This window comes from Procambarus clarkii, chromosome 2, assembly GCF_040958095.1.
Source record: "Procambarus clarkii isolate CNS0578487 chromosome 2, FALCON_Pclarkii_2.0, whole genome shotgun sequence".
Classification (NCBI taxonomy): domain Eukaryota; kingdom Metazoa; phylum Arthropoda; class Malacostraca; order Decapoda; family Cambaridae; genus Procambarus; species Procambarus clarkii.
The window spans coordinates 3,037,760-3,065,632 of NC_091151.1; positions in this window are offsets into that span (position 1 = coordinate 3,037,760).

Sequence of the window (27,873 nt, forward strand, 5' to 3'; positions counted from 1 at the left end):
CACCATTTGTTCAGTGTTCTACTGGACCACCAGGCTTAATTGTCCCAGCACCAACCACTACTGGACCACCAGGCTTGACTGTCCCAGCACCAACCACTACTGGACCACCAGGCTTGACTGTCCCAGCACCAACCACTACTGGACCACCAGGCTTGACTGTCCCAGCACCAACCACTACTGGACCTCCAGGCTTGACTGTCCCAGCACCAACCACTACTGGACCACCAGGCTTGACTGTCCCAGCACCAACCACTACTGGACCACCAGGCTTGACTGTCCCAGCACCAACCACTACTGGACCACCAGGCTTGTGACTGTCCCAGCACCAACCACTACTGGACCACCAGGCTTAATTGTCCCAGCACCAACCACTACTGGACCACCAGGCTTGACTGTCCCAGCACCAACCACTACTGGACCACCAGGCTTGACTGTCCCAGCACCAACCACTACTGGACCACCAGGCTTGACTGTTCCAGCACCAACCACTACTGGACCACCAGGCTTGACTGTCCCAGCACCAACCACTACTGGACCACCAGGCTTGACTGTCCCAGCACCAACCACTACTGGACCACCAGGCTTGACTGTCCCAGCACCAACCACTACTGGACCACCAGGCTTGACTGTCCCAGCACCAACCACTACTGGACCACAAGGCTTGACTGTCCCAGCACCAACCACTACTGGACCACCAGGCTTGACTGTCCCAGCACCAACCACTACTGGACCACCAGGCTTGACTGTCCCAGCACCAACCACTACTGGACCACCAGGCCTGACTGTCCCAGCACCAACCACTACTGGACCACCAGGCCTGACTGTCCCAGCACCAACCACTACTGGACCACCAGGCTTGACTGTCCCAGCACCAACCACTACTGGACCACCAGGCTTGACTGTCCCAGCACCAACCACTACTGGACCACCAGGCTTGACTGTCCCAGCACCAACCACTACTGGACCACCAGGCTTGACTGTCCCAGCACCAACCACTACTGGACCACCAGGCTTGACTGTCCCAGCACCAACCACTACTGGACCACCAGGCTTGACTGTCCCAGCACCAACCACTACTGGACCACCAGGCTTGACTGTCCCAGCACCAACCACTACTGGACCACCAGGCTTGACTGTCCCAGCACCAACCACTACTGGACCACCAGGCTTGACTGTCCCAGCACCAACCACTACTGGACCACCAGGCTTGACTGTCCCAGCACCAACCACTACTGGACCACCAGGCTTGACTGTCCCAGCACCAACCACTACTGGACCACCAGGCTTGACTGTCCCAGCACTACTGGACCACCAGGCTTGACTGTCCCAGCACTACTGGACCACCAGGCTTGACTGTCCCAGCACTACTGGACCACCAGGCTTGACTGTCCCAGCACTACTGGACCACCAGGCTTGACTGTCCCAGCACTACTGGACCACCAGGCTTGACTGTCCCAGCACTACTGGACCACCAGGCTTGACTGTCCCAGCACTACTGGACCACCAGGCTTGACTGTCCCAGCACTACTGGACCACCAGGCTTGACTGTCCCAGCACTACTGGACCACCAGGCTTGACTGTCCCAGCACTACTGGACCACCAGGCTTGACTGTCCCAGCACTACTGGACCACCAGGCTTGACTGTCCCAGCACTACTGGACCACCAGGCTTGACTGTCCCAGCACTACTGGACCACCAGGCTTGACTGTCCCAGCACTACTGGACCACCAGGCTTGACTGTCCCAGCACTACTGGACCACCAGGCTTGACTGTCCCAGCACTACTGGACCACCAGGCTTGACTGTCCCAGCACTACTGGACCACCAGGCTTGACTGTCCCAGCACTACTGGACCACCAGGCTTGACTGTCCCAGCACTACTGGACCACCAGGCTTGACTGTCCCAGCACTACTGGACCACCAGGCTTGACTGTCCCAGCACTACTGGACCACCAGGCTTGACTGTCCCAGCACTACTGGACCACCAGGCTTGACTGTCCCAGCACTACTGGACCACCAGGCTTGACTGTCCCAGCACTACTGGACCACCAGGCTTGACTGTCCCAGCACTACTGGACCACCAGGCTTGACTGTCCCAGCACTACTGGACCACCAGGCTTGACTGTCCCAGCACTACTGGACCACCAGGCTTGACTGTCCCAGCACCAACCACTACTGGACCACCAGGCTTGTGACTGTCCCAGCACCAACCACTACTGGACAACCAGGCCTGTGACTGTCCCAGCACCAACCACTACTGGACCACCAGGCTTGACTGTCCCAGCACTACTGGACCACCAGGCTTGACTGTCCCAGCACCAACCACTACTGGACCACCAGGCTTGACTGTCCCAGCACCAACCACTACTGGACCACCAGGCTTGACTGTCCCAGCACCAACCACTACTGGACCACCAGGCCTGACTGTCCCAGCACCAACCACTACTGGACCACCAGGCTTGACTGTCCCAGCACTACTGGACCACCAGGCTTGACTGTCCCAGCACTACTGGACCACCAGGCTTGACTGTCCCAGCACCAACCACTACTGGACCACCAGGCCTGACTGTCCCAGCACCAACCACTACTGGACCACCAGGTTTGACTGTCCCAGCACCAACCACTACTGGACCACCAGGCTTGACTGTCCCAGCACCAACCACTACTGGACCACCAGGCTTGACTGTCCCAGCACCAACCACTACTGGACCACCAGGCTTGACTGTCCCAGCACCAACCACTACTGGACCACCAGGCCTGACTGTCCCAGCACCAACCACTACTGGACCACCAGCTTGACTGTCCCAGCACCAACCACTACTGGACCACCAGGCTTGACTGTCCCAGCACTACTGGACCACCAGGCTTGACTGTCCCAGCACCAACCACTACTGGACCACCAGGCTTGACTGTCCCAGCACCAACCACTACTGGACCACCAGGCTTGACTGTCCCAGCACCAACCACTACTGGACCACCAGGCTTGACTGTCCCAGCACCAACCACTACTGGACCACCAGGCTTGACTGTCCCAGCACCAACCACTACTGGACCACCAGGCTTGACTGTCCCAGCACCAACCACTACTGGACCACCAGGCTTGACTGTCCCAGCACCGACCACTACTGGACCACCAGGCTTGACTGTCCCAGCACCGACCACTACTGGACCACCAGGCTTGACTGTCCCAGCACCAACCACTACTGGACCTCCAGGCTTGACTGTCCCAGCACCAACCACTACTGGACCTCCAGGCTTGACTGTCCCAGCACCAACCACTACTGGACCACCAGGCTTGACTGTCCCAGCACCAACCACTACTGGACCACCAGGCTTGACTGTCCCAGCACCAACCACTACTGGACCACCAGGCTTGACTGTCCCAGCACCAACCACTACTGGACCACCAGGCTTGACTGTCCCAGCACCAACCACTACTGGACCACCAGGCTTGACTGTCCCAGCACCAACCACTACTGGACCACCAGGCCTGACTGTCCCAGCACCAACCACTACTGGACCTCCAGGCTTGACTGTCCCAGCACCAACCACTACTGGACCTCCAGGCCTGACTGTCCCAGCACCAACCACTACTGGACCTCCAGGCCTGACTGTCCCAGCACCAACCACTACTGGACCTCCAGGCCTGACTGTCCCAGCACCAACCACTACTGGACCTCCAGGCCTGACTGTCCCAGCACCAACCACACCTCAGGAACTTGTTCAGTTATTTATTATGCGAGATTTACTGAAATATTTGGCATGTGAAACAAATTTTAATGCATGACAACCTGTTCACTGCTCCTAACCAAGCAAACAATGAGTGGGAAGAAGTGAATGTAAAAAGTGTTTGCCAGACATTTGCGACTGACACAGTTGATGGGAATTATGTAGATGCCAATGATATCAATGTGCTGGTAAAATGTAGCATGTAGCTTCTTTCCGTGTTTGTATAACTTCAAAGTGATAACGATTGCTAAGTATTTTCATACTCATAACAATAATATCATTCCAGAAGACAATAGACTCTCATTAAAGTTAGAACAATAATGGTATATCTAACGAACAAGTTCAAAACATACTATATTCTCCCTTCAACTTAAGGAACAGTAGCTTAAACAAAGTGTATACCCCTGAGGTACTCTCAGAGTACAGCGTAGTGCACCCAAAGATCTTCAGTTTGAAGCAAAGAGGAAACAGTATTAATGAGAAAATCCGTAGGAGCCGTGATGAGGGTTTGAACCTATTCGGTGGGTGATCCCCCACACACGCCCTAGTCAACTAGGCCACGACATGGTATAAAGGTTGCAACCTGGAGTTCTACTGAACATACAAGGATTTCCAGCAGCTTCTACTGAAGCCTGGCCAGGAGTTCCACACAGCCCCCCCCCCTCCCCCCATGCACTCTGGCTCTGTCATCCAGGAATGTTCTCCCTCTGACTCTCCTCCTTTAATACACAGTAATCACACTAATGTGACTGTATCAGTGAGAAAATCCAAAGGAGACGTGTGAGGGTTCGAACCAGGGCTTGTGCATGGGAACACCCACACATAGGTTCGAACCAGGGCTTGTGCATGGGAACACCCACACATAGGTTCGAACCCTCATCACTGCTCCTACGGATCTTCTCATTGATGCAGTCACGTTTGTGTGATTACTGTGTATAGAATATCATGTTGAGGTTCCTTTCCACTGGTACGTTAATGAAGACTTTCAAGGTTAAGGAAAGCCAAGATCTTGTGGGGTTTTATCATTTTAAGAATGATGAATTCGTTGCTAGGTTTAAAAGGGACTGTGGTTGGGAGGCAGAGATTATTTGGTTCAATATGTCTGCGAGTATACAAGTTGTCTTGGGGATCTGCAAAATTATAGGCCTAAGGGGTTAGCCAGGTTTGTGGGTCTTCACATTACCATTGCCAAAAAAGTAACGTAATTCAAAATAACTTTCTTTCTAATTTTAAGCCTTTAATCACTACATTCGCTACCTCTGTGAGGAAGTTCAAATGATTTTAAAAATTCTCTGTTTAAGCTGTCCTCAGAGCAAGTCCATTCCATCCAGTGGTCGACCCCAAAGAACATCAATTTTAACTTTCAAAATAGGGATTTTCTCTAATAAAAATTAATTTTTCTATATATTAGCAAACTGTGCATATTTAAGCATTGGTTAGGTTAGGTGTTTAGGTTCTGTGGGCGATTATTTGTATTTATACTACGTGGGTGAAGTGTTTGTTTACCCGAGACGCTGTACGTAATAATAATAATAATAATAATAATAATCTTTATTTAGGTAAGGTACATACATAAAGAGATTTACAAAGTTTGTTGGCTTTATAGATAGAGCTAGTACATACAATGCCTAAAGCCACTATTACGCAAAGCGTTTCGGGCAGGAAAAACATTAATGACTACAGCTTAAAACTAATGGGTAAAAAGAAAAGATGTGATGAGTACATATAAAAAATAGAGGTAAAAGAGGGGGGAACATTGTTGAAAAAGCAGCACAAATACAATTACAAATTATTACAGAAAATTACATTCAAACAGCGTTGATTTGAAAAACAAAAAAACAAAAAATATACATGGGTTGACAACAGGGGGGTAAGGTGGGTTACATGGAATTTATTAGGTATAGCTTCGTTTTTAACTTAAACTGGTTGAGAGAGGTACAGTCTTTAACATGGTTGGGAAGGTCATTCCACATTCTGGGCCCCTTGATTTGTAGAGCATTTCTGGTTTGATTTAGTCGTACTCTAGGAATATCAAAACTGTGTTTATTTCTGGTGTGGTGCTCATGGGTTCTGTTACAATAGTGGCTTCATAGGTTGTGTAACTCCTGTTGCTACAATTTGTACATTACTACTTTGTTCTTTGAACACATTCTTTTGAATAAAATAATTGTAGTGCATCTGCCGAGTTGTGGTTCGTACAAAAATCAGTGAAGCACTGGTTCAAGAAGTGTTCAAATGCCATCAGGTGAATCATGTAATAACTGTTTTTCATTCTTAAACGGGATTTGGCTGTTGTATGGAATAGACTTTGGCTTTTGTTAATGAGGACTGGCTGCTCTGTTGGGTCTCTTGTAATAACATTAAATTCCTGTCATTTAGGACAGCTTTACCTTTCTCAAAACACACTGTAGTGTGACGCATGTAGCGCACTTGTCAGCCCTCGTCACTATTAATACCAATGTTATTGGTATTAATCAAGTCCTTAGCTGCTGGGTTTAATTGAGGTGTTAGGAGACCAGGTGTCGCACTTTTGTACTTTTAACTAAAATATATATTTTAATTATGCATCCCATGGGCGGTGGTGGAAATGGTTAGAGGCAAATAATTGGTTCAGAAATTGAACCCAATTGCTTGTTAAGCTAAGCAACTGACAATTTTGTGAAGCTAGTTACACAACTGTTAATATTACTTACACGTACATATTGTTACATAATGTACTGCGGTAATAAGTTGGATACTAGGAGACACGCAGAATTGGTTTTGGCAGCGATGAGGTAGTGCCGTCCCGACTAGACCCCCCCCCCCCTTGGGCTGCAGAGTGGAAAAGTTTTGGATATGTTAGATTGGGGCACAAGCTGATTCCCTGGGGCCTTCGAGTCTCGGTGGAGGTGGGGGGGGAAATCATGTGACTAGAGGAGACAGCCCAGGTCCCACCCTCATCCCCACCGTCCTTACAGAGTTCCATTTTTGCAGAGTCCTCTACAATTGTTATCCACATTAGACAAACGCTTCGAGACAGTCTGCAGTACTTTTGCCTTTGATAAAACCAGAGAGCCTATTGGACATGTTATCACCTACAGGGTAGAGTAGCCTATTTAACAAAATCCTTTCCTTCTATTTACAAAACTAGGATGTTATGGATACAGGCCTGTAGCCTCCGTTTGACTTAAGTATAGGAATAATGACAGCCTCCATCCATTTTCTTGGTAACTTTCCCTCCCTATAACTCGTCTTAAACAAATCAAGTAAGGGACTACATTTTATACCGGCTAAATAATTAAGAATGTTATACGTTACTCCATCTTTTCCTGGAGCAGTAGAGCTGCCACTTTTAAAAGCATCAAGTAGCTCATCCAGAGTTATCTCAGTGTTTCAAGGTGTAGGGCCTCACTCAACCCCGTTTCCCTCTCTCAGGACCTCCCCCGCTAACCGTGGTGTTAATCACTTTAAAAGCTTTAAGTGTGCTTGTTTCTATCCCCAGTTCAGTAATGGGTTCCAGGAGGGCGGTTCGCCTCTCGTTAGGCAGTTGGGTAGGCCGTTTTGAGGGCCCCTGCCTTTCATTAGGTCTTCCTGGAACACTCATTAGGCTTGTACTCCACTGTACTAGCCATCTGGTTACCGTAATGCTGCCGAGACCAGGCGGTCCTTTAGGGACTTGCCTGGTCTCCAGGCCAGCATCGGGGGTTCTTGTGGGAACCTGTCTCACGATGGGTGGTTGCTGTACGTGTTATGTAGCCAGGTCCACACGTCCCAGAGTGCTGCTCTGAGCGGTTCTTCTAGGCCCGTGTAGAAAGTTGCGGGGAAGATGCCGTGAGCTAGGGGGATCGCATCGTGTTGGTCCAAGTTGTTGTTCCCCTGTGCGGTCTCGTAGGTTCCTATCGGCTCGCTGGAGGACTACTACTGTGAACCCTCTGTTTCGGAACTTCTAGAGGTCCTGGAGCTGGATCTGTAGGGTCTCATCGTTGCTATTGATCCTTTTTAGGCATAAACCAAGGGAGAAAGGGAGAGAGTTCTTGAGGGACCTTGGGTGACATGAATCGTATCCGAGGAACGTATGTAGGTTGGTCGGTTTATAGTAGGCTCTAGTGCAGAGGAGCCTACTGACTGGATCAATTGAGACTGTTGTGTCAAGGAAATTGATCTCCTCTGCATTCCTCTCAATCGTAAAATGCAGGTTTGGATGAACTGCATTTGCCCATGTGTGGAAAGAGTCCAAGACCTGGGGGGGGGGGCAAGTATCACTCCAAAGATGTCGTCTATGTAGCGTAAGTAGATCGGAGGATTGTTGGGGCGATTCATCCTTTGGACTTCGAAAAATTAGTAGACGAAGATTTCCGCTATGGCTACACTGCTAGAGGCTCTGATGGCAGTGACTTTTACTTGCCTGTAGGTGGCGCCGTTGAACGTCAGGACTGTCCCTCATCACGTGAAGGATTGCCTCTACCAGGAGCAGACGTGCTAGGGGAAGGGGGGTGGGTTGCCAGACTCCAGCGTCCCTGAGGGCCTGTTGTATCCTGTGTACGTTGTCGACGAAGTAATCTGCCACGACCGTGGCTGCTTCACGTTGGGGAATGCTAGGGTACTAGGAGACGATGTCCAAGAACAGTGTTGCTTGCGCCGGGACCGGTCCCATCGAGTCGTTGATTGCTTAGTTTCACAAGGAAATAGGTTGTCAACTAACCTTTCATCCAGTAGGCGCAGGAGGGGGTTGAGGAGGGCCGTGCAGATCCAATCTACTGGACGTGTAGGAGCCCTACAGCCGTTGAGAACCGGGCGCCCCGGCCAGGAACCTGTAATGGGGTCAATCCCCTTGTGTATTTTTGGGAGCAGGTACAGGGATGGGAGCTCAGAGTTTAAGGATATGAAGAAATCCCTGGCTGCAGCTCTGAAAATCCCTCCTTGTCCCTCGTTCCTGTAGAAATCCAGGACCAAGGTCCTGCTTCTGGTTTGGGCGTTCGCCAGGGCGACCTGGCCGTTGTGTACGGGTTAGGTGGTCGTATCTGAGAGGTGCCTTCCCATTTCTCTCATAATTACCTCAGTCCTACATCATGACGACTGCTCCTCCTTTGTCTGCGGGCTTGACGACTACGTCCCTGTGCTGCTCAAGATCCCATAGGGCTGCCCATAGGATGGGCACAAGAGGCGGGTGTCGATCTACTCCTAGAGAGACCTGGAAGCCTGTAGAATTGCTCATGGAGGCCGTTATGGCGGAAAGGGTTAGGTTGCATGGGGCGGGCTCGGTTTAGGTAGAGTTTTGACAGTGAGAGAGTAGCAGGTCTACACCTCAGGGGTGGGAATGGGATTTTGGTGGGGACTTTTGGGTCCAGAGGGTACTCCACGTACTGTTAATATGGTTTTCTAGGTCTTCTAAGGCCTGCGCTGCGATCTGGCGGCGATTTTGCCGGGGAGGGGGGGGGGGGGCCCATGACGAAAGTAAGGCCTCTGCTCAGGAGTGCACGCTCAGACGTGGGGGAACTCGCTAACGACAGTTGACCTCTCTAGGTGCGCCCTCTTCCTCGTCTCCCGCGCTGCTGACACCTGGCGTTCCCTCCACCTATCCACCCATGCCCGTATGTGTCGTTGCTGGCGAGGGTGGGGGGGGGGGGGTCACTGACCTGTCCCGCTGGTGTTCGTCTCTGTTTCCCAAACCCCATTTGGTTGGGAAGGCAGTCCGCAGGGGCAGGGGCTGCGGGGGTACTCTGTCTGGGTAAGGGAGGGAAGGGGGAGGAGGGGTTTCTGGCATGTTTGGGCGAGGAATGGGGCCTAATGTGTGTGTCCGGCGTTCGGGTTTGGCGACGGTTCTGGCAGGGAGGGAGTCCACGGAAGGCCTGCCCGTCTGGCACAGAGGTGCCTCTCTATTCGGGGTCTGGCGCCTCTCTCTCTATTAGGGGTTTAGCACCTCTCTATTTGGAGTCCGGCGTCTAAGGGATTCTTTCTTGACCGTGCAAATGACTCTTTATCTTCACTCGGCAAAATGCAGCGTTTAAAGAACGGATTACGTGTAATCCTCTAAAACTGTCCTTGGAACGTGACTAAATAGTGCTAATCACAATATCTTGGTTAACATTGGTTAAACTTTTGCCGTAAATTGTTACTGACCAGCTTGAAAGTTTTAGCCTTAATGGTTCAAGGTGTATTTGAACGTTCTCGGGGATTTGTTTCATCAAAATCCTTGAGGTACTTGCTTTGACTGAATTCGTAAACTGTGTTTATCTTCCAATCCCAGTTTCATGAACATCTGCAATACATTTAAACTCGCCAAGTAATCTTTTTGGGGAAGATGGAAGTCAATTAATTTATTATTTGTCTTGGAGAGTTTCCGATCTTCTTTATTTAAAATGTGTTTGCTGTAATCAGATAACAGATCAGTAGAAATATTAGCGTGTGAAAGGGTTAAGCGTAAATCATCAGTATATCAGGCCACCTCGGGTGTTGACATGCTTAGTATCACACATGACTCAATAACCCTTATCACCATCACGTGCCATGTTCTCCAATCCTTGCGTTCAGCAGCAGATTATTTACTAATACCACCTTGGGAAAGCATTCTTGTCATGCAGGTGGCGTATAACCCATTGAAATCTCAATACAAAATATATTTATCATTGCTAAAGGGGTTGGCACCTGTATGTACATTCTCTACACTCGTGTGTTGTCTAACTAGAGGTAAATCCGCCTCTTAAATTTGTGCACAATACATCATACAAATGGGGATCAGAAGTAGTCCAAGACAACTTGACTTTTTAACAAGAAGGCGTCCCACGCGAAACTGGATAGCGAGACATAGTGTAATGTCCAACTTGTACAGCTCTAACATAGTCTTACGCCAGACAGTAAAAGCATCACACAATAGTCCAGAATCCACTTTAAAATAGATCTTCAAGTAATCCCCTATGGTCTTGCATTTCGCCAAATTAAAGGCTTCCTTAGCCTGATCATAATCAGTCTGACTTATAGCCTCGTGTTTTAAACTATTATAGAATGCGTCGGAGGGAGGAAGAGCGGGTTTATTTAATTTATCCAGAGAAGAAAAGTAATCATAACAGAATATATTTGCCTGTCTTTTAATAAATGTTGGGTAGCTACAAGGACGTCTTCTAGCATAAGAGGTATATCTGGTAGTTTACCACTGTTTATATATTCATTGGTTAGTTTATCCAGCCCACCATTCAGTAAAGCTAAGCTATCCATAAACCGAAGTTTACCAATATCCACTTTCACGAACTTGAATCCATATTTGGAGGCAATATCGATTTTACGGTTAGGGAGGTTAGACAATTCATTCAAAATTACCCCGAGGTCATAAGCTGCATTGTGCGAGAAAGTATACAAATATTTATAGGAATTCCTACATAGTATGTTGCACCAACGGCAATATGCAGCTGGATTATTATTGAATTCTATGGCATAGTCATGGTGACGGTGCCTGTCTTTAGCTGATTTGAACGGGGTATAGCACATTTCACATGGGGTTTGCCGTCTGTAAGCTCGCCAATGTGCTCGTGTCATGGGTATTTTATATTTAGGCATTGTAGACCTAATTCTCTTCCATGAACTCTTCAACGTATCTATGAAATGATTAACGGGTTCATTCCCCATAAAAGTTAATTTCTCCACCTCAAATTCCCTGTCCCTGTTGATGATGATATAAGCATATGCCATAGCTTTGTGCCACTTGTTAATCATTCATTCCAAGGTCTTCCTTGGGGATTGGAGGGAGGAGGGGGGGGGGGGTCCAATATACATTTAAAATCATAATATGCAGTATGAGAAGGTATAAATGCACGACCGTATTTTTTTAACTTATTTGATGTTTTTCAGGGAAAAATTTGTTTGCTTCCCTTAACATGACTCTTCGTGATCTCGCACAGCTTCTGGGGTTAAATGAATTAAGCACAAATGACAAAAACACACATGATTATTAGGCATTTTACTTGAATGGTTATGCATGTTAAGGACATATTGATTGAAATCCTTGATAAGAACTTGATGCTGATCTAGCATGAGCCATGGTACTTTACGGGCAGAATGCTCCCTGCCTTTCCTAGCCAAGCTAATATAGTACTAGTTATCTTCACGAGTAAGTACATAGATAAATATACTTAATTTATTCATGCTTTCTGTTTTATTATTAATGTCAAAAGTTGTAGGAATTTCAATTTCTTCACTCCAACGAACAAATCTAAAACACCACCTAAAGAACTTTGAACGCTTGACAATGTTGCCTGATGTCATCCCCTGAGGTGTACACACACACATGCTGCTAAACATTGAATTAGACATTCATTTTGTTCACCTTTAGGGTTGAAAACATGTCTTGAAGCACACAATTTATCTTGATAAGGTACATAATCACCAAGCCGAATAGGATGCTGAACGGCTATGGAATTAATATAAAATCCAGAAATGCTTTGTATAGCTAGACTCCAGCATTCTGTCTCGGCAAGAAACTGTTCTAACTTATCTAGTTCACCGATCCATTGATCCTCAACAACACCTGCTTTGTGTCTAGACAGTGTTTTGCTTTGCCTTTATGGGTAACTCTCCCTCAAAATTAGGTTTATTTTCTTGATTAAGCCGTTGTAAATTAAAAAAAATCTGGATAAATCACTAGGGCAGGAGGGAAATTGGAGTGAACGGCATCAAACAAATTCTAATTGTCGTATAAAATAATCGCGATATGTAGTTAAATAATGGGCGGGATCCCCTTGGGCGTAATCTGGAATACTGTACGAATGGCGCATGTAACCCCCATTGACATTATTTATAACTTCTGGTTGTGGAGAATTGGAAATAGACTGACTGGCTTCCACATCGGAATAAGCCTCCCAAACAAGGTGCAGAGAGTCATCATCTTCTAGTCGCGAATCCATAAGTAAAAAGAATTATGGTTTCCAAAAAATAAAATTTAATATAGGAAGTTTTTTAATAATACCGTTATTGAAATATACTAATAATTAAGGATGCTACTTAGGATTTAGATTTTCCCTGTTATTGTCTTATGGTGTTGATGAGTGAGATTGGCTAGTGCTAGGCTTCTCACCACCACCACCACGAGGATATTCCTCCTCCACTAATTGCTGAGCTGGTGAGCCTAAAATTATATAAATAATAATTGACGATAATGAAATTTATATTATTGACAATAATGGGGAATGGTATAATATTGCAGAATACTATAATTGACTTACTTTCGTATTGGACGCTTTGATGAGATGACGCTTCTGAGTACACAGAATCTGAACTAGTATCAGACTCGATCAACATCATCTAGATACATGCAAAATGGGTATTCTTCGGGGATGCGAACGGTAGATTTTAGTTAATTCCCATCTTCTTGAGATGATTTCGGGGCTTAGCGTCCCCGCGGCCCTTTCCTCGACCAGGCCTCCTTTTTGTTACACACCTCCAGGCAGCAGCCCGTAGCAGCTGTCTAACGCCCAGGTACCTATTTACTGCTAGGTAACGGGCATCAGGGTGAAAGAAACATTTTGCCCAATTGTGTCTGCCTCCACCGGGGATAGAACCCAGGACCTCAGGATTACGAATCAGAAGCGCTGTCCACCCAGCTAGTCAGTTGTCCCATAGTCATATATGTATTTTTAAGGAATGCTGCATAGATGTATAGTTCTACAGCTAATTGCAAGTAATAATAATTTATATCTAAATTTTAACTGCTGCTGCTATTGAGCAATTTATAGTTATTAAAGAACGTGTTATAAATATTAATACAAAATATCCGCTTCTGCTGTTGTCATTTTTCTATAGTTACTATTAATATACTATGACTTGCAACAGGTACATGAGTAATTTCTACAGTTGTTACAACCACAATGGTACTTACAGGTAGCACAACACCTTTTGGACCACGAGGGACAAATATTATCATAATATCCACGAGACATCTCTGAACATTGTATACAGAAAAGAACACACTGACGCTGAGGATTGGCGTTAAAGGTTATCCAGAGTTCAGCGTATCTGGCCGGGCACAGGTGAAATGGTCCTAGTTTAGGGGCCTTGCAAAGCTCACATGTACATGGTCGAGTTGATAGATATGAGACAGTGAAGTTAGATATTGCGAAACCAGTGGCTTCACAATATCCAACTGACCTAGAGTTAGACTGACCTATGGATTGGGGGAGATTCCTATAAGGACAGCTTACATGCTACGCTGCCAAACGTACGATTATGATTAAATTGCGATACGACATTTGGGTAGTTAGTTTTGAACTTATCACTGCATAATGAATGATTAAAGTTGTGGATGACTAAAATGTAAATTCTTAAACCTGTGATGTATGTTGACACTGCCTTCCTGTCTCTCCAGGACCGCCGTGATCGCTACTGTCTTCCCTTTCTTGCGCGATCCTTGTAACATCCTTCCTCTCGCCTTTGTCGTGCTTTAACTTTTACCCCTCCTGAAGTTCCTTTTCCTCTTCACCACCACCTTCTTTCTGTCCGGTTATCTCGCTTATAGGATTCTCTTTCAGTTCGTATTTCAAATATTTCTCCTTATATTGTTCCCTCCTTGCCCCTGTGGAGAGTCCCCCTTCCGAAGTTTTGTACATCCTTGACCCGCATCACTAAAGCTTTTACACTTCCTATGGTTCTGAAACGCCTTTTCCTTGAGCACTTTTCTTCGCACTCCCGCTCAGTTTCCATCTTCACCGATGGGTTTAAGTCTATGGACGGTGTAGGCTACTGTTGTTTTACCTGACAGCACTTATGTGTCGCCTACCTCCAGAGACTAGCATCTTCACAGCTGAACTTTGATATTATATATGCTCTTCGTCTCCTGCTTTCTTGTCATTCTTCCTTTGTGATTGTCGTTGACTCTCGTAGTGACCTCATGACTCTCGGATCCTTTAATCCGGTCCATCCAGTGGTCGTCGAGATTCAACATTGGTCGTTTCTTATTTTCAGTAAATTTAAATCAGTTGAGTTTTGCCAAGTTCCTAGGCATATTGGTTTCTCTTTAAATGAGCATGCGGACACTGCTGCTAGGGAAGCTATCCGCTCTTGTCCCATCTCCCGTAAAGGTATTCCTTATTCCGACTTTTACCCAGTTATTCATTCCTCCATCCTTACCCGTTGGCAGGATTGTTGGTCTTTTGGTACTGGTAACAATCTGCGTACTCTTAAGAGTAGTGTCCTCATGGCCTTCCTTCCTACCACCGTAACCGGCGATTGGAAACGGCTCTGGCGAGGTTGTGTATTGGCCATACACGCCTAACTTTCGGTCACTTAATGAAGCGCCGTCCTGCTCCTTATGGTTCAAATTGCATTCTCCCTCTTACGGTCGTGCATATCCTTGTTGAATGTCCTTACTTCCAGGATGAGCGTGTGTCTTCCTTTCCGACCGTCCCTCGCGGTCATTTGTCCCTTGATAGAATCCTTGGTGAAACGGATACTTTTGATATCATTCGCCTTGTGCGTTTCTGTTCTCGTATTGGCATCCTTGGTGCTATTTAGCACCCTCTGATTATTCCGCACTTTTGATGGTGTTATAGGTGTTATAGCCTTCCCAGTTTGGTGCCTTCTGTGATGAGGATAGGTTAGGTTGGGGGATGGATAGTATAGCCATTTTTTATTAATGTTAAATATACTACATAAACAAGTAGGATGCCAAGGCCTCATTGAGCATCTTGTGACGTCACTAATAGTTTAAAAGTCGGGTCGCTGTGAGCCTGCCACACATCTTTGTTAACCCTTACACTGCTCAGGGGTCATATGGACATCTACACCCCTGTGCGCAAGAAAAAAAAATTCGAAATTTAGTTTTAAGTCTTCTAAACATGTTAATTTGAATCTCCTGAGCACGGGAAAAATAATAAAATTCTATTATACATACTAATGACACAATTGAGCCGAGAAGTTGGCCGATGACGTCACAGAACGTGAGAGCTCAAGGGTGCTGCGTCAGCCAGCGTCAGCCACGGCCGCTCACGCGGCCTGAGTTGCCGCGAATTTATTTTCGCGGAATTATTTACAGTATTCTTGGGTCATTTTACACAATTTTTTTTTCGCTAGTATTGTTCCAATTATTAGCAATAGACGTTGTATTATAATAAAAATGGTATAAACTCACTAGGCGCTCACATATTAGTGTCACAAGTATGCCCACCAAAATGGTATAATTTACAGGAAATATTCATAGTATTTGGGTTTTTTTCAATATAAACACAAAAATAAACTTGTTATGTACATTTATTTACCAAAGAATTACACATTTAGTAGTCCTGGAGACTGTGATACTGTGCGAAACAGTCGATATGGCACAGAGGGACGGCACACGCTTCGCACCATGTCAACACCAATTTACGTTTCTGTGGCCTCAATTTGGTACTGGAACACACAACACACCGACGCTGGCCTGCTGCACGAGCTCCAGTTGGTGGTAATTTCTTGATCTGATGTATCAGAAAGGCCTCCCTGTAAGCGAGCCTGGGTGCAGGAGCATGGTTCAATATTGGGTCTCGAATGGGTCTTTGTATGCCAGGTGTGTCCTTGCCAAATTTACCTAGCAAATGTTTCACAACTTGAAAACTAAACGAACAGAAATATGGTTTTCTACCTGTCTTCACAAGAAACATGTTGTAACTTTTCAGCATTGTTACATCAATAAGGTGAAAAATCATTTTCTTTGTCCACTTCCCTCCGTGTTGAGTGCTCTAAGGCCCTTACCCTCCTTCGGGTCTTGTCCCATACTTCTTGGGGGGCAGATAGGCGCACTCTCCTTGCTTTACATTCCTCTCTCGTCCTGTCTAAGCTCGATTATGGTTGCCCTGCTTACAAGTCTGCTTCTCCTTCTACTCTTCGCCGTCTTGATGCTTTGCACCATACTGGGTTGCGCCTCAGTTCTGGTGCCTTTCGTTCGACTCCCATCCTTAGCTTGTATGTTGACACTGGCTTCCTGTCTCTCCAGGACCGCCGTGATCGCTACTGTCTTCGCTATCTTGCGCGGTCCTTGCAACATCCTTCCTCTCGCCTCTGTCGTGCTTTAACTTTTACCCCTCCTGCGGTTCCTGTTCTTCTTCACCACCTCCCTCTTTCTGTCCGGTTGTCTCGCCTACAGGATTCTCTTTCCGTTCGTATTTCTGATGTTTCTCCTCGTGTTGTTTCTTCTTTGCCCCCGTGGAGGGTCCCTCTTCCGCGGTTTTGTACATCCTTGACCCGTATCACTAAAGCTTTTACCCCTCCTACGGTTCTCAAACGCCTTTTCCTCGAGCACTTTTCTTCTCACTCCCGCTCCGTTTCTGTCTTCACCGATGGGTCTAAGTCAGCGGACGGTGTTGGCTACTCTGTTGTTTTTCCTGATCGCACTTATATGTATCGCTTGCCTCCGGAGACTAGCATCTTTACAGCGGAACTTTATGCTATTCTCTATGCTCTTCGTCTCCTGCTTTCTCGTTGTCAGTCTTCCTTTGTGGTTGTTGTTGACTCTCGTAGTGCCCTCATGGCTCTCGGGTACTTTAATCCGGTTCATCCAGTAGTTGTCGAGATCCAGCATTGGCTGTTTCTCGTTCACAGTAAATTTAAGTCGGTTGAGTTTTGTTGGGCTCCCAGCCATATTGGTGTGTCTTTAAATGAGCGTGCGGATGCTGCCGCCAAGGAAGCTGTCCGCTCTTGTCCCATCTCTCGTAAAGGCATTCCGTATTCCGACTTTTACCCGGTTATCAATTAATCAGTCCTTACTCGTTGGCAGGCTTCTTGGTTGTCTGTTACTGGTAACAAGCTACGTACTCTTAAATGTTGTGTTTCCTCGTGGCCGTCCTCCTTCCACCGTAACCGGCGGTGGGAAACAGCTCTGGCGAGGTTGCGTATTGGCCATACTCGCTTAACCCATGGTCACTTGATGGAGCGCCACCCTGCTCCTTATTGTCCTAGTTGCATTGTCCCTCTTACGGTCGTGCATGTCCTTCTTGAATGTCCTGACTTCCAGGACGAGCGTGTGTCTTGCTTTCCGACCGCCCCTCGCGGTCACCTGTCCCTCGATAGAATTCTTGGTGACTCGGATACTTTTGATATTGTTCGCCTTATGCGTTTTTGTTCTCGTATTGGCATCCTTGGTGATATTTAGCGCCCTCTGATTATTTTGCGTATTTGATGGTGCTACATAGCCTTCCCGGTTTGGTGCCTTCTTTTGATAATTACTTACTTACTTTGTCCACTTCACTGTTTTACGTACACACACTACAGCACCCACCATCATGTCACATTTATCAACTAAACGCATGTTGATGTTGTAGTCCATCACACAATCTGGCTTATATATTATTTGCTTTGTTGTTCTGTTCACCTTGCCACTGTCTACCATTGTACCAGGGTGAATGGTGGTCAACATGTTCACTTCACGTCTGTCTTTCCACCGGACTGAAAGCATTGCACCACTTTTTCTTACCTCGCAATCCCCAACTTGCATAGCAGTATCAAACACAGGCATTTCCTTTCGTTTTGGCTTTACTGTTCCACACACTCCAGTCTTATTATCCAGCAAGAATTTCGTTAGCAAGGGACTGGTATAATAGTTATCTGTGTACAATATGTGGCCCTTGTTCAGATATGGTGCAAGCAGTGACTTCACCACACTACCTGAGAAGCCATGTTCGTCATTAGCAGGAATATCTACATTTGTGGCTGAATACAGAATCATGTGTAACACCATTCCTGATTCGCAGTCACAGAGCACAAAGAATTTCAGTCCAAATCAGTGACGTTTTGAGGGAATATACTGCTTGAAGGCTGCACGTCCTTTGAAAAGCACAAGGGATTCATCAATAACCAGCTTCTGAGCTGGTACTTGGTAATCTCGGAACTTTCCAATCAGGTCATTTAGCACGTGCCTCACCCTCCAAAGCCTGTCATCCTCTCTCTCGTCTGCATTATTTGCAAAATGAATGCACCGTAGGATCAACAGAAATCTGTCTCGGGACATATATTTCCCGAACAATGGTGTTGGAACAGCGTTGTCTTTGCTCCAATAATCTGAAATTACGTGTTTCACACAATGTTTCATCAACATGCAAATTGCGAAAAACACATACATATCAACAGTTGTCTCTTTCCAACGCTGTAGTCGCGAAAATTCTGAAACTTCCTCACCTTCGATGAGATCGGCCGCAAGTCTGTTCGTTTCGTGAACAATGTGTTCCATGAGCGGCTCATCGAAAAATGCAGTAAAGAAGTCCATTTCACACATTTCGTCACCAGTATCAGGGAAAAGATCTGTAATTCCCACATCTCTGTAATCAAAGTCGGGAATTTGTGGAACAAAATCTTCCCCATCACTCCACACACACACACACACACACACACACACACACACACACACACACACACACACACACACACACACACACACACACACAAACCTGCTGCCTTCCGAGAGCCATTAGCTGCACCACGGCGAGGAATCCGGGGACCAGGAGCTGAAGCACGCATTGTAACAGTAGGGGCAGGAACGGTAGATGAGGACAAAGATGTGGAACATGAGGGAATTTGTTCCTCATTATCGCCATATTGTCCCATGCGGCGGCGCTTGGCTGGGTGGGCAGCTGATGCGGCGAAACTTGTACTGGCACTAGCAGCTGGGGTAAAACTATTCTCCGATTCTTCATCACTAAAGCCTGAGAAAGATTCACTTGTTTCAGACTCGTCAATCGTATCATAAACGTGCAGTGGTATAGATGAACGACGTGCTTGGGCGCGAGGTGGTGTTGAATAGTAGCCTCGTGAGGCATCCTCACCCTCGTGGCACCCACATGTTCACCCTCACTATCCGTTGTTTCGATTTCTTCTGGCTGGGTATAATCTTTATCTATATCCGAGTCGTCAATATCAGATTCATCAACGTCCTTGAACAATTCATCTGCAATTTCGTCTTCGGTCAAGGACGGCGCGGTGCGCTGGGCGAGGTCGCACGCTGGGTCGTGATGCGCTCGCCATGGTGTCTGGCCACTAACTAAGGCCTGTGAAACAAAGGAGGCCTGCTCTAGATTTTTTTTTCAAAATGGCGTCTGTTTACAATCGCCCCTGGCTACGGTATGGGTGACCCCTTTACACCGCGGGACGTTTGAATCGTGCCTGGCACCCTTTGGCGTATATATACGCCATGCGCACGGTGGGACATGTTACTCATGGCGTATATATACGCCATGCGCAGTTTAAGGGTTAATGTAAGGCAATATTAATCCCTCACAGAACCTGCTTTTGTGACGTCATGCGCCGCTAAAATAATGCATCTTATTACTACAGAAATAATTGTTTTTTGTTTATTATAGGTTAGGTTGGTTCGGTAGGGTCGATGAATTGAATATAAAAATAAGAGCAATGATACAATGAGAGAAAATACGAATGGCTACAAGGCCATAGTCTATAATGACACCGAGAACAGTTGTGCTGTTAAGAAATTAAGGGAATGTGCTAATGAAAGACTGGGTCCCTTACTGGAACCGCTTGTAACATCATGGGGAGCTAAAGCAACGGATCCTATTGGTGGATCAGTCCGTATTGGGGGATGTCATTTTTTATTAAGGCTGAGACCATCAGATTGAAGGTAACTGCAGAAGGCCTTAATTTACACTTACGAAGCAGCTTCTATATATATCCACCTAATCTCGTTCACATGTACATTGAGTATTTTGATTGGGCATAAAGGGTATATGCTACAGTAGGGTGTAGGGGCATGTTTTCGAGCGATTATGAGACGTACACAGGAGTAGCAGTGAGGGAGGAATTAAATAAAAATGTCTGAGTGATGATGTAACCTGTTTTGAAAAATTATGTAACACATATTAGCAGGCACTTGGAGACTTCAACAAATTCAGTAGTATTCCCATGTCTGAGTCTTTCATATGAATGGGAGATGTGGATGTGAATTCAGGGTCAAACTCATTTCTTATGTTCAATATACAATATTAGCTAGAAAATGATCTTAGAAAGTGGGAAACAGTATGGAAATACCTCATTAAGGAAAACGAGCTTAATATGGGAAGATTATGGATGACGTCATTGTACATTAGGCTGGACAGAGGGCGGCCTTTTAATCCCCCTTGACATAAATATTGAAAATTTGAATAAATAAACCATTACAAAGAACGTACTTATTCAGGGAAGATGAAGATTGGATGACATCATTGATCATTAGCGATGTCATTGCAGAGTTAATGAAATAAAAGTGCGATGGGGGCAGTCGGTTAATTCCCTTGAGTAAAAATGACAGGGCCTAGGTGGGAGCCTTTTATTCACCTTTTTGGAACATTATATAGGATTGAACGGAGAGGACGATAAATGAAGGAAAATATTAGGAGACTATGAGGTACTGACGAATAAAAATTGAAAAATATACCCTGGGCTAGAGGCAGTCGTCGGAAAATTTTTAAACACCCCTGCGCCATATTGCAACCGTTGGCAACAACATGAAAACACCCCTGCGCCATATTGCTGCCGTTGGCAACAACATGAAAACACCCCTGCGCCATATTGCTGCCGTTGGCAACAACATGAAAACAACCCTGCGCCATATTGCTGCCGTTGGCAACAACATGAAAACACCCCTGCGCCATATTGCTGCCGTTGGCAACAACATGAAAACAACCCTGCGCCATATTGCTGCCGTTGGCAACAACATGAAAACACCCCTGCGCCATATTGCTGCCGTTGGCAACAACATGAAAACACCCCTGCGCCATATTGCTGCCGTTGGCAACAACATGAAAACACCCCTGCGCCATATTGCTGCCGTTGGCAACAACATGAAAACACCCCTGCGCCATATTGCTGCCGTTGGCAACAACATGAAAACACCCCTGCGCCATATTGCTGCCGTTGGCAACAACATGAAAACACCCCTGCGCCATATTGCTGCCGTTGGCAACAACATGAAAACACCCCTGCGCCATATTGCTGCCGTTGGCAACAACATGAAAACACCCCTGCGCCATATTGCTGCCGTTGGTAACATGGAAAAAAACACCCCTGCACCATATTGCTGCCGTTGGTAACATGGAAAAAAACACCCCTGCACCATATCGCAGTTGTTAGTAAAAACATTTAAAAAATTGCGTCACATTGCAGCCGTTGGTAAAAACATAAAAAAAAACCTGCGCCGTCAGCCATCAAAAAAAGCAAAACGGCTGCGATATGGAGCCATTTCCACTACTGTTGTGGTGGTGGTGTTTGTTGTTGTGGTTGTTGGGTCTAGTGGTATTTGTGGTGGTTATCTAGTTATCTGGAGATGATTTCGGGGATTTTTATTGTTCCCGCAGCCCGGTCCTCGACCAGGCCTCCACCCCCAGGAAGCAGCCCGTGACAGCTGACTAACACCCAGGTACCTATTTACTGCTAGGTAACAGGGACATAGGGTGAAAGAAACTCTGCCCATTGTTTCTCGCCGGCGCCTGGGATCGAACCCAGGACCACAGGATCACAAGTACAGCGTGCTGTCCGCTCGGCCGACCGGCTCCATGGTGGGCGGGTTTGTTGTTTTATTTCTGTGGTTCTTGTGATAATCGTTGTTGTGGTGGTGATTGTTGTTGTTGAGTGGTTGTTGATTCTTGTGATTGTTGTGGTGGTGGTAATTGTGGTAGTGAGTGTTTTCGTGGTTGTGGTGGTTGTAGTATTGGTAGTTGTTGTGTTGGTGGTTGTTGTTGGGGAGGTTTTGTTAGGTTGTGGTTTTGATTTTTGGGGTGGTTGCTGTTGTGGTGGTGGTTTTTGTTGCGTTTTTTTGGTGGTAGTGGCAGTTGTTGTTGTAGTGATGTGGTTGTTTGTTGAAAGGTTGGTGGTGGATCTTGTGGTAGTGATGTGGTTGTAGTATGTGTAGTGATGGTTGTTATGGTGGTGGTCGTTGTGGTGTGTTTTTGGCGTTGTAACTCTTGTTAACTAATATGACGGTTGGTATTGTGGGAAATTTGGCTCCAAAATAGTTAATAAAATCATAAATACCTTCGAAGGACCATCCTTTAAATAGAGAATAAATTTGAGAACCAGTGGTCTATGGATCTCGCATAAAATATAAATGATATCTAAGACTGTATAATATGAACTGTAATATTATAATTTAAGGACCAAATCCCTCCACAGACTTTGGGGGCTTTAATCAGTAAACATAATTAATAATGTGCAAGATAATGTAATAATGGAGTACTACATTAATCATATATTCACAAATGAATTTATATGCAAGAATGTTATTAATGAAATTGGTATAAATGTTGGAAAATCCGACACCATTTAATAATATTACATGCAATTGCTGATAATATTGCTGCATTGTATACACAAGTTAACCCATAGAAAATGTAGCTTGTAGTGGAATTTTCCGTCAATAGAAAACGGGATATCATTGCCACATACTATTATAATTCACCAGCTATTTGGTGGGAATTATTCTTAAATACATTAGTCTTTGGACTTTTAACATTATAAGCACATCTTATTTAAATTAACTTAATTATCAGTATCAAAATAAAGTAAATGTGACCCTTCTATCAGGTACTGACATCTCTACAAAGTGAGTGAGGCGTCAGTAGTAGTGGTGAAGGAGTGGTCTGCCGTTGTTGTTAAGACCTGAGAGTCGTGGGGCAAATTCGGCTCCTATAAATTTTCTTGGACGAAGTGTTATGGAAACCAAAGGTCTTCATCATCAACACGCTGTCATCAATCACGAGAAGTGTTTTTCCGAAACCCATTTATCTAATCATTTTTGGCCATTAATGTTGGGTAGATATTGGGCGAACCGGTGAGAACACAAATGAGACTCAAAAAAGGTAATTAAGCCTTGGTCCTTATCTGAATCATTATACAGTGTTTTCTCTGATATACGTGTCATATATTAGGATTCTGGCTTTATAGCTAGCGCCCTTTGACAGGAACAAGAGGAAGCAAGCAAGCTTGATACATCAGTTACTGGGTGATGGAAGCTGCCTCACACGAGGATAATTTGGTGTCTACATCCTAGTTATATCTGGTGGACTAAGCCTGCTGTATAATAAGGAACCTCTTCAATGTATACTAATGTAGTTTAATACTGTAGTTTGACTGGGTGCATATATATAAATTCAATATAAACATCATCCCCCTTAATGTGTAAGGATCGATTTGTGAGATTATTCCAGAAATACAGTCCACTTAGCATCATACCAGTTGCTATCGAAATATATAAATTGACGTAAATATAAATTCTATATAAATTCATATAAATTATATATAAATCTTACAGGTCGGTTTCCACAATAAAGGTTTATCTACGAAAACTATAAAGACAGCTTAGCTGTGGGATGAATAGACGTAAAAGATATGTGGCCAAGAATCGTGTTTCATCAGGCTACAGCTAGGAACACGTGAGCGTCGAGGACGTGTTCGTCTCGCTGGCATTGGTACTCCAGCTGAAATACGAGTTAAATGTAAAATCTATTGGAGAAAGCACGACTCCACCAATATTTATGGAAAATTAATATGAATAGTTGAGTGGAAAGCGACTTCAGAGTTTGGTGGTAGTCATGCCTCGTAACGACACATCGTCGTATCTAATAGTTTGATGTAGCTACAAGAAACAAATTATAGAACCCGATAATGTGCTGAACGAGGTGTGAGAGTAATGAAGCTGCCACGCCTTGCTAACGTCCGTAGGTGCACGGATGTTTCTTTACGAAAACGGTAATTTGGCCAGCTACAAGACACACTCCTCATTGATTATGGCATCGCTTGCCGCCTTCCCCTTCTCGGGCTCACTCGCGCAGATGCTGCGACGTCTTGAATATTTCTACGCTCTATTGAATATCCCGAGTTGAGGGAACTAAGGCGTATCAGAAACTTTAGAGATTAATTTGCCTTATTTGACAATATATAAATTCTCGTTTCTTAATGATTAAATAAAACTTGGTTGATATGAGTGATGGGTAGAAATTGTTATCTATGAATGCTCTGAGTGACAATTCGCAGTCACGTGAATTATCAGCTAATAAACAATACGGTTTAATAATGGAGATAAACATATCGGCTGTATGTCACTGAACATGGTTGTAACAATAAATTACTAAATAATTAACATAAAGGAATGTGGAATAAAGAGAACTTGGGACGATCTTAAGTGTAAATAATTGTCCCATTCGTCATGTGCTGATGCAACATCTGACTAGAATTTCTTGGGAATGATGCGTTATTACGCGTTAATAAACTAAACTCCTTAGTGCTAAGCTATATGTCAGTAGAGTTAGTAAATATTGTTACAGTACTAGTGTCCTAAGGTACTGAATATTAGTCATAGTGCAGGAAATTTCCAACAGGTATGGTTGTGATTGACGTGGTGATTGTTGTAGCTGAAGTTGTGGTGGTGGTTTTGTGGTGGTTGTGACGGTTGTCATTGTTGTAGTGGTTTGTTGTTTTGGTGTTGGTGGTTGTTATTGTGGTTATTGTTGTGATGTGGTGATTGTTGTTGGTTCTTGTGGTGCTTGTTGTGGTGGTGTTGTAGTGTAGTGTTGTAGTTTCCGTGGTTGTTGGTATGGTGGTGGTTTTTGTGTTGGTTGTTGTGGTGGTGACTTTTGTGGTTGTTGTTGCGGTGGATGTTGTAATTTGGGGTTTGGGTTGGTGGTGGTTGTTGTGGTTTGGTTTTTGGGTTGGTGGTGATTGTTGTTGTGGTAGTCATTGTTGTGGTTGTAGCGGAGATCTTTGTGGTTGTTGTTGTGGTATTCAATCACACCCAACTTGGTCAAACAATACACAATTTGCATAATATTTGTCTAGGTATGTTTAGGACATCACTTATAATTTGCTGAGATTAACCAACCCACAAATAGTCAGTATTTCGCATATATTAATGGTACATATGACATCCTATGATCTCAATATAAAAAGCAACCATGCATTTTCCATAAATGTTAAAACATTGGTACGGCCCTATTGGGTCGCAACTGGGTTCTTTTCTGATGTTATTAGAGTTTGGGTATCCGGCCCCAAGTTAGTAGTGGCTTTCAAAGGGTGTGTTCCGTAACGCAAGTAAATTAAAGGGGAAGGGATACAAATGCTCATATCTATATATAATCACCACCACCATAAATAAATATATAAACTGTCACACGGGGGGTATAAATACACAATGTACAGAATCGTCTTCCTCTGAAGACACGGGATGCTCCACGGTGCTCACGATGAGTAGCCCTGGTTCTCTTCGTCGTGGCCCACGATGAATCCTCTGATTCTTTCGGCGAATCTACCCCGGCCACAGGCCAGCCAAATCACAGTCCCACTGGGTGCACCGTCGTGGAGGCCTTCAACCACAAATCCAGCCTGTAGCTGGCAGGTTCCGATCAGTCCCGCTGAGTAGGCCACTCCACGATCGATACTAGGGTGGCGAGCCCTAGGCAGGAGTCTCGTGTGATTCCACAGATCACTCTCCTCACCACAGAGGCCAGTCTCTCCCACCAGCCAGCCCCCAGATAAGATGATTCCTGGTACTGCCACGTCACAGGCAGGCTAACACACTCAACAGTGTTCATCCGGGGTTGGCTCACAGCTTCTGCAGCAAACATGTGGAGAGACTATGGCTGCCTTGGGTAGACTGATTCCATCGTCCAATACAGCAGTCCCAGGTCGACTCTGTAATCAGAAACGTCATTAGTACTGATGACACTCTAGGGCACCTCACTCACAGGCTTAGACACAAACGTCCACCTATCCACTCCATAGATGGCGTTGCTGTCTAAGCGCCACCAGAGGTCAGCTGCGGCTATGTCACGAGCTGATTAAGACGGGAAACCAGCCCCTGTGGCCGGTATATCCCCCCTCACTAGATGGCGCTGTTCATTTGGAGGGGGTTTCAGGAGCAGACTCACAGATGGCGATGTCGTCACTGCTCCGTGCTCGGACGCTGGGCTCGGGTCCGTAACAAACATTATTACTGCTGAACTATTCATCAAGCATATGTTCATTGTTTTAATGTCTTATTAATTCCCTTGTTACATCCTCTCAATCACGTCACCCATATTTATTTAGACAAACCATCCAGCAGACTTATAGTGGTTCTAGCCTTAGTTATGTTTGGTTAGGCTAGGTTTCGTTTGGTGATATCAGTAATTTCTTTGATAGTTTAAGCAAATTTACACTATCTTATCAAATGTCTCCTATTAGAACATAAATTTATCTAAATCTAGCAAAAATTCTACTAATACTACACAAATTTGACCAAATTCAACCTAGCAAAAGCTGAACTAACTAAATATTAGTATCCCATATCCTCACATAGAAGCCCATGTTACCTCCGTCCTTCCAACACGTGAGCTAGCTATAACTCAGTCCCAAATTGGGCAATTTATTGTTTTGCAAGCTACTTCTGCACCTCTAATATATATATCCTACCCTACACAACCTTACCTAACCTAGCACATCCAAAGCTAGAGTTGATTAAAGTTGACGAAATTTATGCTGTTCCACCTCAATTTAACCTATTTTAAGACAATTTCCACAAAATGCATCCAAATGTTTCGTATCATAGCACAGTTAGTCCATACCAAACCAGACCTATCCTATCCTATCACACAAGCTAAATTCATCCAAATTATCCCAATTTAAGTCAATTCCACTAAATTATCCTAATTATCAACCCAAAAGCCATATTTTACTAAATGTACCTATGTACAACTCGCCCAGAGCAAAAGTTAACTGTCAGAGCTGTTAATATCTACCACAAACTTCCATTCTACTCAGGATTAAAACAGATTTTACTAATATATTCTTAGACGTGTGTTGTTACTAGATATATTTTTTTCCTCACGTTATCACAAACCACCCGAGACCTAGCCTGTAATTCGTCATATTGTGGAAAGTAATAATTTGGGTCATTAACCTAACAGACATATTCCTAACCTGCAGTGGCCTTTGTCGAATATTGAAACTTCATTGATATGAAAGGGTTGATTTTGGGTATATACCTAATGACCTACACCTTACCTGCTTGGATCTTTGGTGAATATTGTATCTATATTCTTAGAAAAGTGTTGTTTTATTGATATAAAAGTCAGCGGAAGGTGTAGGCTACTGTTATTTTTCCTGACTGCACTTATGTGTCGCTTACCTCCTGAGACTTAGCATCTTCACAGCGGAACTTTATGCTATTCTCTTTGCTCTTCGTCTCCTGCTTTCTTGTTGT